We start from the raw sequence: 19,283 nt of genomic DNA on the forward strand, positions 1-19,283 counted from the left end.
ATTGATCAACTAAATGAACAATAGGCAATAAAAGTTGGATGCATTCACATAGAAAGCTACAAGGGACATGTAGGAGTCAATCTTAGATTCTTTCTGAGTGGGAATACCCAAAAACCAATATCAGTTTTCCTAAGCCTAATTCTGTAGAAACTCCAAATTAGAAAGAGACCCCAAAGATTAATACTTCTAGGCTTACCCTCCAGCCTTCCTTGAAACTATAATCCACATCTTCTTTGGCATAGCCAGAGGCAAGGCAGAAAGAACCATCACCAAAGAAGATATATCCTCAGGGTAGGAAATATGGAGCAAGTCTCTTTCTCCCCTGAGTGGGTAGGTAGGGTTTTTATTTCTTAGCTCTCAGATTTGGATAAAAAAATAACATTTTTTCAACATGAGCACCTAAAGTAGGCCAGGCACTGTGCAAAGCAATGGCAGTATGTGGGTGAATACATAGGTCATCATTCTGAAGACTGGTGTGCCCTGCCCCCACCCCAGCAAAAAAGACTAGTGTGGCTGAGTGAGAAAATAAACATATACCTCAATAATCTTTGTTAGTTATTAAAATACATGAGTAAAATTTCTTGCTGACAAAGAAGGACCCTATCAACTCTGTCTGATTAGCCTAGAAGGGAAGACTAATATACACACACACAAGTACAAGACATTATGCTAGATGCTACACGGTAATGTGTGCAAAAAGCTGTGGAAGTCTGGGGTGCAAGCATGCTGAATTTACCTAGAAGAGCTGAAGGGTTGTAAAACCTGAGCTGAGTTCTGTGGGATCAGGAGCTAGAATCAGAGGGAGGAAGCAGTATTTACTCAAGTATGTAAGAGCAAAATGTTACAATTGGGGATCCCTGGGTGGCGCTAGTGGTTTAGCGCCTGCCTTTGGCCCAGGGCGCGATCCTGGAGACCCAGGATGGAATCCCACGTCGGGCTCCCGGTGCATGGAGCCTGCTTCTCCCTCTCCCTCTGCCTATGTCTCTGCCTCTCTCTCTCTCTCTCTCTCTCTCTCTCTCTCTCTCTCTCTGTCACTATCATAAATAATAAAATAAAAAATTAAAAAAAAAATGTTACAATTGAAGAAAAGTAAGCATACAGGAGATTGGAGTATAGAAGACAGGATGAAATTTGGCAAAACTGAGGCAAGATATGGAGGTTGTTGCCAAGTTGGCTTTGAAAATCATGAAGTTTGGACTTGATCCTGAAGACTGCTAAGGGGTAGTCTTTGAAGCATTTAAACTGGGACAAAGAAGAAATTTGGTAGATCACCCAACATCAAAGTGGGTGGTGAACTGAAGTCAGAAAGTCAAGGAGGCATGGAACGTGCTCTGAGGTGGCATGGGGAGCCTGCACTTGGTCTGTGACACTAGATTGTATTTAAGAAACATTGGCAGGCAGCCTCGGTGGCTCAGTGGTTAAGCATCTGCCTTTGGCCCAGGGTGTGATCCTGGAGACCCGTGATGGAGTCCCACATCGGGTTCCCTGCATGGAGCCTGCTTCTCCCTCTGCCTGTGTCTCTGCCTCTCTCTCTCTCTCTCTCTCTCGCCCCCATAAATAAATAGAATCTTAGAAAGAAAGAAGAAAGAAAAGAAGAAAGAAAGAAAGAAAGAAAGAAAGAAAGAAAGAAAGAAAGAAAGAAGGAAGGAAGAAAGAAAGAAAGAAAGAAAGAAAGAAAGAAAGAAAGAAAGAAAGAAAGATTGGCAAAGAAGACATGACAGACATCTATGACATGTTGGTGTGTAGACAGGGGAAGAAGAAGTCAGTATAACTGAAATTTTATGCCTTGAATAAAGTTAAATAGTGGCCTCATTCACAGGCACAGGGAAAACAATAGGAAGACCCCCCATAAGGGAGATGGTGAGTGGAGCATTGAACTTGATGGCTGTAAGGTGCTGCTTTGCCATATGACTGGGGATAGACTGAGGAGCCATCAGTGCATGTGTGGCTGGCCTGAGCTCTCTACCTCCCTGTATTCCTCCTACCCCTTCCTCTCACTCCCAGCCTGCTTTTCCAATTTAGGCACCAATACGCCTTGTTAACTCATCTCGGATCCATCGTCGGCATGCAGAGAACATGGCATCCTTCTATTCCTCTGCCTCTGACCTCTACTCTCTTCAATCTCACTGTGGTGAGAAAGATAATAGACTCCCAAAGATGTCCTAGTCCCTGGCATCTGTGGCTGTGTTACCTTACCTAGCAAAAAAGACTTTGCAATGTGATTATGGTCAAGAACACTAAGGATGGGAGATTATTCTGGATCATCCAGGTGAGTCCAACCCAATCACATGAGCCCTTAAAAGCAGAGAACCTTTCCAGACTGCGGAGAATCAGAATGATGACAGTAAGAAAAAGACTTAAACTGCCACTGCTGGCTTGGAAGATAGAGGAGGGGCCAAAAGATGCAGATAGCTTCTAGAAATTGGAAAAGGCAAGGGGACAAATTCTCTCCTAGAGCTTCCAGAATAGAACATAGCCTTCCTGATGCCTTGATTTTAGCCCAGTGAGACCCATATCAGATTTCTGACCTTCAGAACTACATGATAATACATTTGTTTTAAACCACCAAGGTTGTGATAATTTGTTACAGCAGCAATACGCATGAAAATCTACTATCCTCATTTCAGGGGCATTCACCAAATTTAATTCCCTCCTGGAAGCAATTGACAGCTTTTCAGAAAAGAATCTAATGGAAGGAGAGACCCAGGGCCTCCTTTTAATATCAACAGTTCTGGGGTCCCTAGAGGGCCAAGGACTCTAAAATAAAAGTGATTCATATTATGGAAGTAGATGAGATAACCTGGTGAGAGGGTTAGCACTGATGTGAGAGGGAGCCCTGGGAAAGGAGACAAGTCAGTTAATGAGACAGGGAGGGAGGGAGAGAAAGGGAAAACAAAGATGGCATAATGTCAGCAAAACCAGGAAAGGACAGTATTTCAGTGGTAGGTGTTGGTCAGAAGCATTAAATGCTACACAAAAGAGAAAACTGAATTTGACAACAAGCAGGTCATTAGTGGTCTTCAAAGGAAGCATTTCAGTGAAGAGATAGGGCAAAAGCCAGAATGCAGAGGGCTGGAGAGAGACTAGAGAAAGAATTAAGAAGTAAATAAGCTGTGAGCGGTCCTTCAGAAAAGACTATGCATTATTCATCTTTATATCCGTTATACTCAGCACAATGCCTGGAACACAGTGGGTGCCCATTAAACATTGAACTCTGTGAGGTAGATACAGACCAGCACTTCTCAAACTGTACTGTGCACACAAATCACCTGGGGATTCCAATATAGTAGGTCTGGGGTAACACCTGAGATCCTGCATTTCTAATAAGCTCTCAGATTATACTGATGATTGGGCTGGTCTGTGGACCTCACTTTGAGTAGCCAATTACCCAGCAATCATGGCCTCTCTTGGCTCCTGGATAATGTTTGATCCCAGAGACTGGTATGATTTCTGGAACTGTAAGATTTACTGACCCCAAGGTACACATCTATACTGTGGAGCCAAATCAAGCACCATCCAAAGGCCAGCACTTGGGAGTAAACATTCATAACAGGCTTTGTACCCCAAACTCTTCACATTGCAGAGCTTTTCACAAGTCCCTGCAACTTCAACACCATCACCAACCCCTCCCTCATCAACATAACTCTTTATATATCACCACTGATAATACAAATGGTGAGCCTTTGATCTCAAGGGTTCCAGATGCATAGGTATCAAAAGAGCCACATGGATCAGGACACTCCCAGCAGAGCTACTGCTCAGAATGAGACATGGTTCCCAGTGCCTAACCCTCTTCCCACGTGGGCAGCAGGGGCACCAGGTTACATGCAGATATCCTCCAAAACAAACTTGTGGAGGGTGAATCTTAACTATCTACTATCTTAACTATCTACCTATATCCCAATAAAAAAAGAAACCATTAAACATCTTAATATAAACTTCCAGGCAGGGTGTCACTAAATGGCACCACCATAGATATGGCAATGTAGGAAGTCAGAAGGCAATGTTAACCTTTATTAAGAGATATTATCAAGGGGAGCACAGTTTGGGCAAAACTGGCAAGATAGGCCTTTCCACTTAAGTGAGTGCCTATCACAGTTCATCCCCACACATTAGTAGCTCAGGTTTTATGTTGTCCCAACCCACCCAGTAGAGGAATTTGATGCATGTGAAAGAGAAGTAGACTAGCAACTAAAGGTCAGTGAATCAGCTGTCTTTCAGCTGAAGGTCATATGAAACTTCCTTCTAATTGGCTTAGGCAAAAGAGAATTTGCTTATATTGATGAAACATTTTTAGATGGGGCACAATTCAGGGCTTAAACCATGTCCCACGGGTGCCTGTGTGGCTCGGTTGGTTAAGCATCTGCCTTTAGCTCAGGTCATGATCCCAGGGTTGTGAGATTGAGACCGGTGTCAGGCTCCCTGCTCAGTGGGCAGTCTGCTTCTCACTCTTCCTCTCCCTCTGCCCCTCTCCCCCTGCTCATGTTCTCTCTTTCCCTCTCTTTCTGTCTCAAATAAATAAATAAAACAGGAAAAAAAAAACAAAACAATGTCCCAAGTATATCTCACAATTTTGCTGGCTCTTGGTTGACTCCAAGTCCAGGCTGTATATGGAGTCCCCAGTACTTTCAATCTTTATGTCACAACAATCTAACAAAGTCCTGTGTTGGGGCCCATTGATCCCATCTTGGTTGAGTGTTCATCACTATAAACTATGGTTGTTGGGGTGGGGAACAAAATGCCCCTACCTGATTGGTTTATCCTGCTCATGAGTTCTACTCTGAGATCACCTTCTTGGTCAGAAGCTGAAAGGAGAAAGGAATCCCCTCTACCCAATCAAGGTCCCATTGCCCCAAGAAGGGAGAGTAATACAAAAAGTGTTATAAATGCCCACCACACTTGGGTTTGGCCCAAGTCTATTACAATGAAATAAATCCAGACTAATGATGATACACCAAGCTCCCAAATTTTCAGAACAGAGAACTATCAATGCTGCATGACTAAAGAGTGACTCAAAGGTATGGTGTTTCCCAGCAGGGCCAGCAATGACATTTCTAGTACCCAGTGCTGTTGGGAAATTTAAAAGCCTTTCACGTTGTGATGCAGTTGGTATATATGTGTGCTTCCCACTTCTCAATGATGTTGTGTTAACAGTCCCTCAACAACCCAAAGAAATAAGTCAAGGCTATTTTTCTTCTCAATCTAGCTCACCAAAAATCAAGCCAACCTAAGAACTAACACTCATTCATTCATTCTAGTTATTTATTGAAAGAGATCACAGGATGGTGGTAAAAAACATGAATTTAGAAGCCAAAAAGCACTAATTTGAAGGTCCTGTTCTATTCCTTTGGCTAGGTAAACTTAGCTTATTTAATCTCTTTCAAGCCCCATTTCCCATATGTTTGTGAAGATTCCCTGAAATGATGTTTATAAAGTACTCAGCACAGTGGATAAATATGCAAAAAGTACTCAATACATATATTTTTTATTTTTTTAAAAAGATTTTTTTTATTTATTCATGAGAGACAGAGAAAGAGGCAGAGGCATAGACAGAGGGAGAAGTGGGCTCCTTGCAGTGAGCCCAATGTGGAACTCGATACCCAGACCCAGGATTGCACACTGAGCTGAAGGCAGACAACCGCTAAGCCACCCGGGAATCCCACACATTTTTTTTTTTATTTTTATTTATTTATTTGAGAAAGAGAGAGCATGCATAAGTTGGAAGAGGGGTGTAGAGAGAGGGAGAAGCAGACTCCTCCCTGAGCAGGGAGACTGACATGGGGCTCGATCCCAGGACCCTGAGATCATGACCTATGCCAAAGGCAGATGTGACTTAGCCACCCAGGCACTCCTTAATACACATTCTTGTTAAGGGCCTACTATGTGCCAGGTACTTTGCTAGGCTCTCGACCATAGGGCTGAATAAGATATAACAAAAGAATATTAAAATGAGATGAGATATTAAAAACTAGGTGGTCTATCACTGCCTAGGAAATTTAGGTCTAAGAGAAGGAAAGGACTTGTCCAAAGTCATAGCCTAGAAGAGTAGAGCTACGATAAGACTCTTCCCCCGGACTCCATCTTTGTGCAAAGCTTAAAATCTCTGTGAATATGGTTGTAAACTGGTTAGGATAAACAGGCATCCAAAAGATTATCGTTTCAAGCTGTAGAAATACGGATTCTTTTTTCTGTTTAGATTCCTAAACCTGCCCCGCAGCCCAGCTACGTTAGTCCCCAATTACTACCTGATGATGCATGCACTGCAGCTTGCCTTTGCCAGCTCAAGATCAGTGACAAGGAAAGAAAGGCAGTGGCTCTCAGCCCAGCTCTGAAGCTGTGTCCTGCAGCAGGTGGCTGATGTCCAGCGCCCCTTGAAGCAGACAAGACAGATCATAATCACTAATTAGGTAAGAAGAAGGGTCAAGGTCAGGGGCATGTCCCTGGCACCAATTCCCAAAGTGTAACAGAACAGACCTCTGCAGACGGTGGTCTACTTTATGTCTCACAAACACCAACCAATCATCTAATCATAAGTATATCATGCTTGCCCCCATCTTAGTTCCTTGGCAAGGCCCTAAGGGTCCCAACTTAGATCTAGGACCCCAGCCAACCCTTGAAGCTGTCTTTCATTTGTTTTGGCTTCTGGTGAAGAGTGTTTCTAATGGATATGAGCCACCCTGAAAGTCACATACAGGAGTTTTTAATTCCAGTCCAGATGGGTGCCAGTTCTCCAGCAGATACCCAGCCAGACATTGACACAGATGCCCTGGAGGTCAGAATGAATTCACGACCAGGATCAGACATTTCATACACAATATGCAGCCCATTGTACCCTGAGCATCCTGGATCACATTTCTTAAACCTCCCCCAAACCAAAACCAGGTTGCCGGGCAACTATGAAAGCAGAAAGAACCTGAATTTAGTTTTCAAAACTGATGGAGGTGAAAGAGGTCCAAAACACCTACAAAGAAATTGAGTCAAATTAATCTTCTTTCCAGAGATAGCGTCTCTTTACCTTTGAGCTTTCCTTCCCATCAGATCTTGAAATGGATTGAACCATTCATTCAATAACTTATCTATAATATCTGTGTTTATTGTGTTCCAGGTCCTTTGCTAGGTACAGCATTGTATTAGTGCTCAAAACAATGTACTGCCTACCCTCACAGGGTGCACAGACTTGCAGAAAACATGAACAGAAACAGTGGCGCATACTACTGACCTAAACTCAAGGCGCAGAGAAGGCACCCTTGAAGAAGTGAGGTTGAAGCTAAGACCAGAACCATGAGTAGGACTAAGTGAGGGAAAGAATGAGTATCTAAGGCAAAGGAAAGAGCATGAATGAAGGCCTTGAGGTGGGGCAATATAAAATACTATAAATACTAATAAGAACAATGATGATGATGATGATGATGATGATGATAGCAACTACCATTTACTTAGTGTTCATTATATGCTGGTTACTTTATATGGACTGAATCATTTGATTCTTACAATTACCACTTGAAGTGAGTGCTGTTATCCCAGTTTACAGAGGATGAATTAAGACTTTCGTGTTGAGTCAAGTTATATAACTTTGCCCCAGTTACATGGCCAATACCTGGACTTTGATGTGGGCAAGCCTGGCTCTGGCGCCTGCTCTCTGATGACCACCATCCAGTCTTTCATTTAGTCATTCCTTCATTAGCTGATATCGAGCACCTGGTTAGAAGTTGGGGGCTATAAAGAAGACAAAAATAGATATCCACCTCCACGAAGCTCACAGTCTCTCAGCAAAAGCATAAGGACCTGCAGCAGGGGGCAGCCTTGAAATCTTGAAAGTGCTGCCTCCCATGATTGGTCTACACTGCAGCCAGGCCCACTCCTAATATTAGCAGGGCCCAGGACAAGGGTACAGATGGAGGCCCCTGTATTACTTTCCTCAGGCTGACCTAACAAACCATCACAAACTTGGCTTAAAACAGCAAGAATCTACTCCCTCACAGTTATGGGCCTAGAAGTTAGAAGTCAAGGTGTCAGCAGGGCCATGCTCCCACTGAAGACCTTAGGGGACAACCCTTCCTTGCACCTTCCAGCTTCTGGGGGCTCCAGGTGTTCTTAGACTTGGGGCTGCCTTCCCCTTCAACATGACCTTCTCCCCTGTGTTTCTATGTCTTCTTTTTTGTAAGGACAATTGTCACTGGGCTTGTGGCCCACATCTTTAGCCACAATGACCTTATCACAAGATCCTTCACTTAATCACATCTGAAAAGACCTTTTTTTTTGCAAATAAATTCACTCTCCCAAGCACCAGGGATTAAGATTTGGATATATCTTTTTGGGGCCATAATTCAACCCACTAAATGTATGTCTAAATATTTAAGTTATAACTTAAGCTAACAAACTGGTAAGTTAAGACTTTATCTTCTTACCTTGACATTTATACCTTCATGAAAATAAAATTCAAAAATATGTCCAAACCTATGGTTTCATATGACCAAAATTAAAATATTAAGGTTGATTGAATTTAATCATCATTTATATATAGGGGGCCCAATGATAGGCTGATGATATTTAAGTACTTAATACATACATAATTCATAAATTATTATGTCCCATAAAATTTATTTTTCTTGTCTTCAGTTCATATGTTCCTATGATCAAGAGTTTCACATAATTTGTGTTAAATTGGCACAAAAAGGATAACAACACTCCTTTCACAAGTTTGTTGTGACAATGAAATAAGTCCAGCCTGCAAAAAGTAAAACATAATTTGTATTCAAATTGTGTAAAATTTGAATAAGTTTTCATTTAAAATGTTAATTGAGTATAAAATTTATAAAACTAGGGTCACATGGGTGGCATAATCAGTTAAGCATCTAACTCTTGGTTTTGGCTCAAGTCATAACCTCCAGGTTGTGAGATCAAGCCCCGTGTCAGGCTCCATGCTCAGCACAGAGCCTGCTTGGGATACTCTCTGCCTCTCACTCTCTAAAATAAATAAATAAATCTTAAAAAAACTAAAAGTTAAATTTATTTCTCAAATACTTGTATATCTTTCTAAAATATTCAGTTATCTATTAAATTTAAAAGGTAAGATATTAACTATAATTAATGAATATCAAATCTTTAAACGATTATTTAAAGCAACCTTAATTTTTAAATCAACTTTTTGAATAGTTAGTTAAAGCTTAATAAATGTTCTATAAAAATAAGATTATTTGTAATCTGAGCATTGAATGCCCATGCAGTTGATCACGTCATACTCCATAGATGTTACACCTAGACCTACATATATACAAATTTAAGAGTAGTAAAATTTTTTGTATTGCAAAATATTATCTATCCACCATATGTAACTGTTGTAAATATCATAATTCCAAGTACCTCCAGAACCACAAACTGGAACATGGAAAGAAAAAGACATGTGAAACTACTAAAAACTATATACTTTATTACTTTATTATGTAGAACCTATTGCCTTCATGCTACCTAAAAAGAAGGATTTGACGTGCTAATTTGTCTTTTTCTTATCTAAGTGCTTCCACTGCTGTAGTTCTCTCCAGTCTTTTTCTAATGACAACAGCCACACGCCCACATACCTGAATGAGTTGACTTGTGTTTCAATGACATAGAGCAAGAGGCATGGAGAAACATTTTCCTGAGGCCTGTATGGTGTATCTGTGAAAGTGAATGTTCAGGGTTGCAAGAATGATGTGCCAGCAATAATAGCTGTATCTCAAGGCCCTTGTGTGTTCTTATATAAAGTTTACTGTGTGAGTATATGCTTATGATGTACATATCCCTCTAAAATGCATGAGCAGATTCCTCTCTGGCCCAGGGTTAGTTCTAGAATATATTTCCCAGAATCTAAATCCCACTTGGCCTCCCAAGATGGAGGCTGCATCTTCTCTCCCCACCTCCAAAGAAAGAAGGTTAGCCTTGAACACTCTGCCTTGGAGCTATGGTTTGGATCCCTACCCCTGGCCTCTCTGCTGCTGACCACCTCCCCACCTACCTTCCCAATACCTGCTGACCTTTCTGAGGCCATCTTTACTTTCCTCTGGAATCAGTTGACCTATGCATTCTTAGGCTCTTCTGACACTCCATTTGCCGGGGTCCCCAAATCTCTTGCCACAAATCATCCTGCCAGTTATTGGACGTACTCTCTTTGCTGAAGCCTGTTAGCTGGCGCTCCAAGTGTGGTTGTCTTAGGATTACCACCTAAGCTGGATCTCTGGACAACCTCTGTTTTCACAACCTCTGTAAGGCATGGTTTTCCCTCATGGGATAGGTCAAGTTCCAGACTAGTTTTGCTAGCTAATAGCAGCCCGTCATAGAAAATGCCAGGGGCACCTGGGTGGCTCAGTCAGTGAGCATCTGGTTTTGACTCAGATCATGATCTTGGGGTCCTGGGATGGAGCCCAAAGATAGGCTCCTTACTCAGCAGGGAGCCTGCTTCTCCCTCTGTCCCTCCCCAGCACTGGTGTGCACTTGCTTTCTCTCTCTCTCTCTCAAATAAATAAATAAAATATTTAAAAAAAAAAGAAGAAGAAGAGGGACACCTGGGTGGCTCAGCGGTTTGGTGTCTGCCTTCGGCCCAGGGCGTGATCCTGGAGACTGGGGATCGAGCCCCATATTGGGCTCCCTGCAAGAGCCTGCTTCTCTCTCTCTGCCTCTCTCTCTGTCTGTGTCTCTGCCTCGCTCTCTGTATCTCTCATGAATAAATAAATAAATAAATAAATAAATAAATAAATAAATAAATAAAATCTTGAAGAAGAAGAAGAAGAAGAAGAAGAAGAAGAAGAAGAAGAAGAAAGAAAGAAAGAAGAAGAGAAAGAAAGAAAGAAAGAAGAAAGAAAGAAAAGAAAGAAAGACGCCAAAGAGTAAAAATGTGCCGTTTCCCATCCTTGACTGGGTGCAGTTTCTTACCTTATTAAAAAAAAGTTGTAAATGATGAAGTCCAGCCTGCAAACATGTGGGTGAGTTTGTTTTTTTTTTCGCAAGTAGTTTTTAAAAGTTTACTTCTGAATGTCTTGAAACAGGGCTTGCATCTTTCTCACAATTTTCTTATACATGGCCTAATTCACACACTTACATTACCAGCCTAGTCCTGTGTGTAAACAATAAAGCATTGTTTTTAGAGTCAGATAGAAGTGGATTTGAATCTCTTTTCTGTTTCTTACCAGCTTTGTACTCTCAGATGAGTGATATATCCTTTTAGAGCTCAGTTTTCTCGCCTTCCCAAGGGCTAACAAAATATACCCAGCAGGTTGTGATGGAGACCAGAAAAAAGGTGTTCAGTATAGTGTCTGCACACACCAGATGCTCAATAGTGTTAGTTCAGCTCCCCTCATATGGGCTCCTTGGTTCTCAAGCTGCATTCTCAAATCTGCCAGGGTTTGGGGTTTCTCAGTCTGGACACTTTATAGCCTGGTTCTGAATGGGGCCCTTTCCTTCCTCCTTTTGAATGAAGCAATTAAGGACTCAGGGGATAGCCTGCAGCCAGGAACCTAAGTCAACTAAATCCAATAAACGACTTCTTCTATTATGTAGAAATCATGGGTGCTCGTAGGTACTAATTGGCTGTCTTCTCTACTTTCCTTTACAGCATTTAAGTAGTTCCTTAACACAATTTTATTTTGGAGCTTCCTAATTATATTACTCCAGGCACCTATTGTCAATGAGCTTGCCAGTGGTAATAAAAAAAAAATGGAGTTATTTATGCATTCTTATATTCCACAAGCACTTATGGGGTAACTCTGATGATCTCAGCATGACACAGCATGCCAAAGTGCAAGGTACAGCCCTGCCCTTGAGGAACCTAAGGATCACTAGTGAGGAATGACAAATATGTGGGAAACGATTACATCAAAACTGTATGAATCAGGTGACAGGCACTTAAGGAGAACGATATTGTGGGGGAGCTCAATAATAGTAATATATCTGTGGTTATGTCTTAACTAATTATATATATATAAAGCAGATAGAAGATATGCCCTGAACCAAGGAAATAGCTATTGGCAACCGGACTGAGCCAGCAAGGAGCCTGACGCAACTGAAGTGAAAGCCAGCCACATGCAGATGAGTGCTTTCATTTCCATAGACATCACCAGGCTCTAAAGGATGGCGAGGATACCCCCAAATGTTTTTCCTCTCTCTGGTCTTTCTTCTAATTGGAGAAATCTGTCATACTCTAGTCTGACAAAATATCCTAAGTACTGTGTGGGGAAAAAAAATTTACTCTCTCACTCAAAGACTTTCGATGGCTCTCTCCCACAATCCTACTGCTGCTCACTGAATCCAACTCCCCTCCTGGCCTCCGTATCCTTGTACATCAGAGTCTCAGGGTTGGACTGAAACATAGTTGGATCAAGTAAGGTAGTAAACTGAGTTTGAAATGCAGCTCAGCCATTGGCTAGCTAAAGTAGACCCCTACAGAACAGAATTCAGTTTCCTTGTGCCTCAAATGTATACCTTGTAGGGTTGTTGAAGAGATCCAAATACAATCAAAAGGCTTAGAATATTGTTTAGCACATAGTAAATACTCAGTGAATGCTGCCTATTAGTAGAGCAATAAAAGTGTTGATTAATGAGGCAAATGAACCTGGAGGGAGGTCTCTACTCCCCACCCTTACACTAGCCCAGTGAAGACATCGAAGTTATACTGATCTCGTCTGTGGTAGTATTAAGTGAGGAGGGATAGCAAATATTTTGGATGATGGACTCATATCCCAAAACTATGCCAACAAGCAACTGAAATGCAGAGATATAACAAGGTATACAGAATAGATAGAAACTCAGTCCAGTTTTCAGTGGTATACCAGCTCTGTGGAAGAAGAAGGAAAAAAGCCCGGGTTTGTAGCTTTTGCTGATTTCCATGGTATGAATATTCCTACCACAGCCAATGCCAAGCCACTGATGTGGTGTCACTTAACACAGAACTGTGAAGAGATACTCACACTGGCTCCTGTGATCAGTATGAGCTGGTTCCAGTACACCACTGAAAATATAATTTCTAGGGACGCCTGGGTGGCTCAGCGGTTGAGCGTCGGCCTTTGGTTCTGGACATGATCCCAGAATCTGGGGATCGAGTTCCACACTGGGCTCCTTGTGGGGAGCCTGCTTCTCCCTCTGCCTATGTCTCTGCCTCTCTCTCTCTCTCCCTCTCTCTCTTTCTGTCTCTCATGAATAAATAAAATATTTAAAAAAAAAGAAAGAAAATATAATTTCTAAACCAGAGTTTAGAAAAAAAACAGAAACTTTTTGAAAAGAGATGTGGCATAGTTCCTTACCCTAAAGCATTTCCACTGACTGAATTCAATGTATGAGAGAAGCCAGGCAGTGAAATAAATGCCTTAAGAGCTTGGGCTCTGTAGTTAGACAGCCATGGATTTGAATCCCATCTTCCCTGCTTGCTAGTTGCATGATCCTTGACAAGTCAATAAGCCTCTTTAATTCTAGTTTCCTCATCTATGAACTGGCATAATGATGTCTACTTCATAAATTTACTCACAGAGTTACATGAGAAATGTCATGTGAAGAAAGAGCTTAGCAATAAGAAAAATGTCAAGCAATCAAAAAGGGAAAATGGACAGAATGGGTGTGTAAATGAGCTTTATCTGCATAACAAATCACCCAATATTTACTGATTTCAAACAGCAGCCCTCTACTTGCCTACAGTTGGCAATCCAAGCTGGGCTTGGAGGGAATGGCTCTCCTTCATCTAGGGTTTAGCTGGGCTTACTGTGTGTTTGCAGTCAACTGGTGACCTACGGTCTCACTGGTGTTTGGCAGTTGGCAAGACTAATTGGGGTTCCTGGGCTACAAGTCTGTCATCAACTAGCTGACTAGTCTGGACTCCTTCGCATGGTGGTACTTGCAGGGTTCCCAAGAGCAGCAAGAAAAAGCAAATGCCACTCTTGCGTTTTTCCAAGCCTCACATTTTCTCATGTCATTAGCCAAAGCAAGTCACATGTCTCAGCCTAGAGTCAGTATGATGGGAACTACCCAAGGATGTGGATTTGGAGAGGGAAATTATAATTTCCCTTTTTACAGTCTACCACAATGTAAGAATAGGCACTTGATAAAAGAGAAAATCTGAATGACAAATAAATGTATGAGTTGTCCAAACGCACTAGTAATAAGGAAAATGCAAATTAAAATGAGATATTTCGTATATACCAGGTTGATAATTTTTAAAAGTCTGATAAAACTCAGGGATGGCATGAAAACAGAGAAATCAGCAATACCCTACATAGCTGCTAGGGAGTGGACATACGGTGACACTCAGAAATACAGTGATCAAAATGAATAGATTTGGTTGCTAAGAATCAATATTGAACACCTAATCTAAGTATGGAATCGTCAACAATAAGATTCGATACATTATATATGGACACTTCGTTTTTATAGATATATACATATATAATAAAACATAACACATGAATGGGAAAGATACACACCAATTTCAGAGTATTATCTCTTGGGATGAAGAGGTGAAGAGTAAAGAATGAAAAATAAGGGAAGCTTCGAATTCATCTATACATTTTAATTCTCAAAAAAAGTGAAATAACTGTGACAAAATAGATATTTGTTGCGTTCAAGAGATAGGTCCATGAGCATTTATGTTTGAGGTATTCAAAATACTATGTATTGGGATCCCTGGGTGGTGCAGCGGTTTGGCGCCTGCCTTTGGCCCAGGGCGCGATCCTGATCTAATGTCACATCGGGCTCCCGGTGCATGGAGCCTGCTTCTCCCTCTGCCTGTGTCTCTGCCCTCTGCCTCTCTCTCTCTCTCTCTCTCTCTCTCTCTCTCTCTCTCTCTATGACTATCATAAATAAATAAAAAATTTTTTAAAAAATTTTTAAAAAAATACTGTGTCTTTGAAATATTCCATAATTAAAGCGACATTTAAAGAAAGGTATCTGACGGTTCCTTTAAATGAAGAAGAAAAAGTTGGGGAACAAGAGGATTAAGTTATGTAACTGATTAACTGCCTAAAAAATATAATTTTTGTGGGAAGGGACCACCAAATGTGGGGCAACCTGATTGGGTGGAGGCTACTGGTCAGGCAGTGAAAGAATTCACCCAAGGCAGAACAAAAGGTCTAGAAATTTACTGAATACACTGCAAGGGAACAGTGGGCAGGATGGCAAAGGAGAGACTGTGTGCCAGGGGGCAGTGTTAGGAGGCTGTAGTTAAGGGGGAAGGTGAAGAAGTGTGGGAGCATATGGAATATTCCTTTTTTGGTAGCTGTATCCATGTGTAAGTAACCCATTGGTCACCTGGGGCTTATAGATATTTTGAGGTGGGTAGCCTGAGGCCTGTTTGCATTCAGCCTGGGGGGTGGTCACTCTGGGCCCTCCTTCTTTACTCAAGTGTCCACTGTTTAAGTTGGTTGCCTAAGAGCAGCCTCTGCAATTTTAGGTCACATTTGTCAAAGTGTGGAACACAGAAATAACGTGTCTACCATTCTGCGGCATTCTGCAGGGATCAGACTATGCCTGAGCACACTTTGGAAGGGGCACACGCTAATGTGAGTGTGACCGCTTGTTCAGTCAGCCACACCACTTGAGTGACACACCAAGTCACCTACCTGGCTGTCATGGAGGACTTCACAGAGGACAGAAAATCAGAGGTCCACCTCTCAGAGGTTTAGCTTCCATCCCAGTCAATGCACACAGCATCCGTTAGAGCACAGCATAACGTTAGAGCCCCCGTTATGGGGCGGGGAGCGGGAGGCGGGGGTGGGAGTAGGAGGCCAGAGAGTTGACTGCATGGCGGATGTGAAAAATATATGCCCAAACCAAGTGGTGTGGGGAACGCTGACAAAGTTGCCATCTGCCTCTCTCTCCGACACTGGCTCTGAATCCATAGGGAACCCTGTGGCTTTAGATGGAACAGCCCTGGGCACCTTCCTGCACAAACACACTCAGCACAGACAAGGACAAACCAGCCTGTGTGCCCAGAGGCCTCACCAGAGCCTTCACCAAAGCCCAACGTTAGCACCCCCATGAGAACTTCTTCCCCAAGTAGAGCACAGGATGAGAGCCCTCTGCTCCACCCATCAGCTCCTCAGAGGATTTACCCCCTCAAGGCTGAACTGCAAAAAGAGTTATTTTTGCTATACTGTCTTTTTATTTCTTTTCAACCTCTTATTTCCTATTCTGTAATTATTGCCAAGAAATGTTCGCAGAAAACATGCTAGATTTCTGACAGTCTGTCATGTGGGAGAGAGATGAGCTCTTCCTGTGTGCTGCCCAGAGACTGCAGTCTGCCTGGGGAAGGTACAGGGAGAGGGGTTTCTGGCCACCGTGAGGGAGAGCTCTCACTGCGAGGGTTGCTGGATCCAGAGCAGTGGCCCACAGCCTCCCCTGAGGCTCACCCAGAGAGTGCGTGAGAACATTGAAAAGCAAATGGTTGGCCTTACAAGTTCTCCAAAATGTCTTCATTTTTTTTCTGGTCCCAGAATAATCACTGTAAATTATTTTTTAAATTATAGAAATGTTAAGAAGGCAGTGTAGCCCCGTTATCTCATCTTTTAGAGAAAAACACTAACACTTCCATATGTATCCTTTTGAATTAGTTTGATGGGTATACAAACTTTTAGATACAAAAAGGGACTCATGCTCTATGTAAATTGAATCACAGTTTGCTGCCGACCCACTAGGTTATATCTTGGAAGATTCTCTCATGTCTGGATGTACAAGACTGGCTCATTCTCTTCATGAGCTACATTATTCCTGCATTCACAAATACGCATTGAATACAAACACCCACCTAGCCAGGCATTGCTCTAGGCATTCATGAACACAACGGTAGACAGAACAAAGGTTTTGCCCTCATGAGACTTCTTCATATCCATGCTGAGAGAAAAAAATATACAAACAAACCAATAAAATATAAGATGTCCAAAAGACACATGCCATGAGGAAAAACAATAGGTTAAGGGAACATTGTACAACAAAGGACACTGCTTGTTTAGACTGCATAGTCATGGAAGACTTTTCTGAGGGGTTCTGTATCAGTTGTCTATAGCTATGTTAGGATACACATTATCCTAAACTTCACGGTTTAGACCACAATATTTATTAACTCATGTTTTCAACAGGACAGGTGTCTAGAAGCAGCTTAGCAGCATCCTCTGCCTCAGGGTCTCTCACAGGCTGTATTCAAGGTGTCAGCCAGGTCTTTAGTCACCTGAGGGCTCAAACAGGGAAGGATCTGCTTCCAGACTCACATGGTAGTTGGCAAGAATTAGTGTCCCACAGGCTGTCCTCTGAGGGCCTCAGTTCCTCACTGGCTGTTTGTTGGAACTTTCTCTGAGTTCCTTGTCACATGGTCTTCTCCACAGGGCAGCTCACAACATGGCAGCTAGCTTCATCACAGTGAGCAAGAAAGAAGAGCCAGAGAGGGAGAGACAGAGTGTCAGCAAGATGGAAATCACAGTGTTTTATAATCAATCTCACATGTGACATCCCTCATTTTTTTTACGTTCCATTCCTTAGTAGCAAGTCACCAGGTCCAGTGCACACTCCAAGGGAAGGGATCACATGGGGTGTAAACCCCAGGATGAGGGATCATTGGAGCCATATGAGAAATTGCCTACTATGGGGTGATATTTGAACAAAGACACGAATGAAGTGAGGGAGTGAGTCACGTGAATATCTGAGCAAAGAACTTTCCAAGAAGAACAAGAGCAAAAGCAAAATCCCTGAGGATGGAACAGGCTTGATCTGAATGAATGAACTGCATATGTCCTGTGGCTGGAGCAGGGGAGGGAAAGAGTGGTTGTAAGTGAGGTTGATGAGGAAAGTGGAGACAATATCATGGCAGCCCTTGCAGGCCACAGGAAGGACTTGGGTTTTAGTTCCTGGTGATAAGCAGCAGTTTGCCTGGTTTGCATAATTTATTTACCTGACTCTTCATTGACAAAGATTAATTACAATAATTTTCTGTTTCTGAAAATGCCACACCCTTATATACATGTGTACACACATTTGTGCTGGTATTTATATAGTATATATGCTCATAGGTATGTATGTGTCTACATGTCTTAAGGGGATTTTTCTGGATCAAAAAGGATGCGCATTTAAACATGTAGTTACACACATATAGCTAAACTGCACTTTAAAAGGCTTTCCTAGTCTCTCCCATCAATATTGTGCAAAAGGAGAACCCTTGGCCAACGCTAAGTAGTTTTAAGCTTTTGAATCTTTGTTAATCTAAATGTGGAAAATGTGGCATTTCATTGTGATTTGCCTTTGCCTTTCCCCTCTAAAGAGGATGAGCAGTTTTGCATCTCTAAGGAGGATGAAGTTTTTTGCATCTTTCTGTTTCTTCCTTTGTAAGGCCTGTTGAGGTCCAAGGGTCCTCTTCTCTGACGGGCCCTGATGGAAGCTGGCCCGGGGACCCCAGGCACTATCCGACTGTCCAGTACTGCTTATCTTTGCTTTCTGGGGTCCCAGGACACACTCTGGTCTCCCCACTGCCAAGCCATTGCTTTCTGCCTTTGCCTGAACTCCTTTCCCAGGTCCATATCCTCAGCTCCCTGTGTGCCAAAGGTCTCAGGTCCTCAGAGCCCCTCCACAGGGTACCAGGTAGGGTAATGGTTAAGAAAGTATACACTAGACCCCCATCCAGCTCCAACTCCAGCTCCTATAACTCTCTGACCTTGGGTCAAATGCTGAAACAAAATGCCTCCATTTCTTTCTCTTAACTAAAGTCAGAAATAATAGTTGCCTCTTCAGTAGGTTGGCATGGGGATGAAATAGATAGTTCAAGAAAGCCACTAAATATAGTACCTGGCACTTAGTAGGCGGTCCGTAAGTGTGAACTCTTGCCATCATCCCATGTTGCCATGCTGGCCACGGAGTTTTTACAAGGCATGACAATATCTTATTCATTTCTCTATTACTGGAAGCACCTCATACGGTAGCTTGCACAATACAGCATTTGATAAATTATTGTAGAATTATTTGTGTATGTGTCAAATAAAGGAATTCACACCTGAATGAATGAATGAATTGCATATGTAGTCTTAATATAAAGGGACTTAACTGCCAACTGTTATCTCGTGTACAATTGGGAATCCGTGAAGGATTTCTTGAAGATTAAATAACATAAAACAATGTTTTAAGAAGGAATTTAAGGAATAAGTAAATTTGCAAATAAGATTTTTTTTTAAACCTGAAGATTTCCCCAGTCCCCATGAAGGCAAGAGGCCAATACACGTTGGAAGTGTTTTCAGCTGTCTGCTCATGCATAAGCTCAGCAGCCCACCCCCCATTTCTCTAGCTCACCC

General features: G+C 42.2%; 1 long non-coding RNA gene across 2 annotated transcripts in view; it reads right to left on the bottom strand.

The window, feature by feature from the left end:
• Window positions 1-14,822: 14,822 nt before the first annotated feature.
• LOC121479135 overlaps window positions 14,823-19,283 on the bottom strand; it is a 333,169-nt gene continuing 328,708 nt past the window's right edge. For both annotated transcript variants that reach the window (XR_005984660.1, XR_005984656.1), the window contains one exon: window positions 14,823-17,357. This is a non-coding gene — a long non-coding RNA (uncharacterized LOC121479135). The remainder of the gene's footprint in view (window positions 17,358-19,283) is intronic.

This window comes from Vulpes lagopus, chromosome 19 (assembly GCF_018345385.1).
Source record: "Vulpes lagopus strain Blue_001 chromosome 19, ASM1834538v1, whole genome shotgun sequence".
NCBI classification, from domain to species: domain Eukaryota; kingdom Metazoa; phylum Chordata; class Mammalia; order Carnivora; family Canidae; genus Vulpes; species Vulpes lagopus.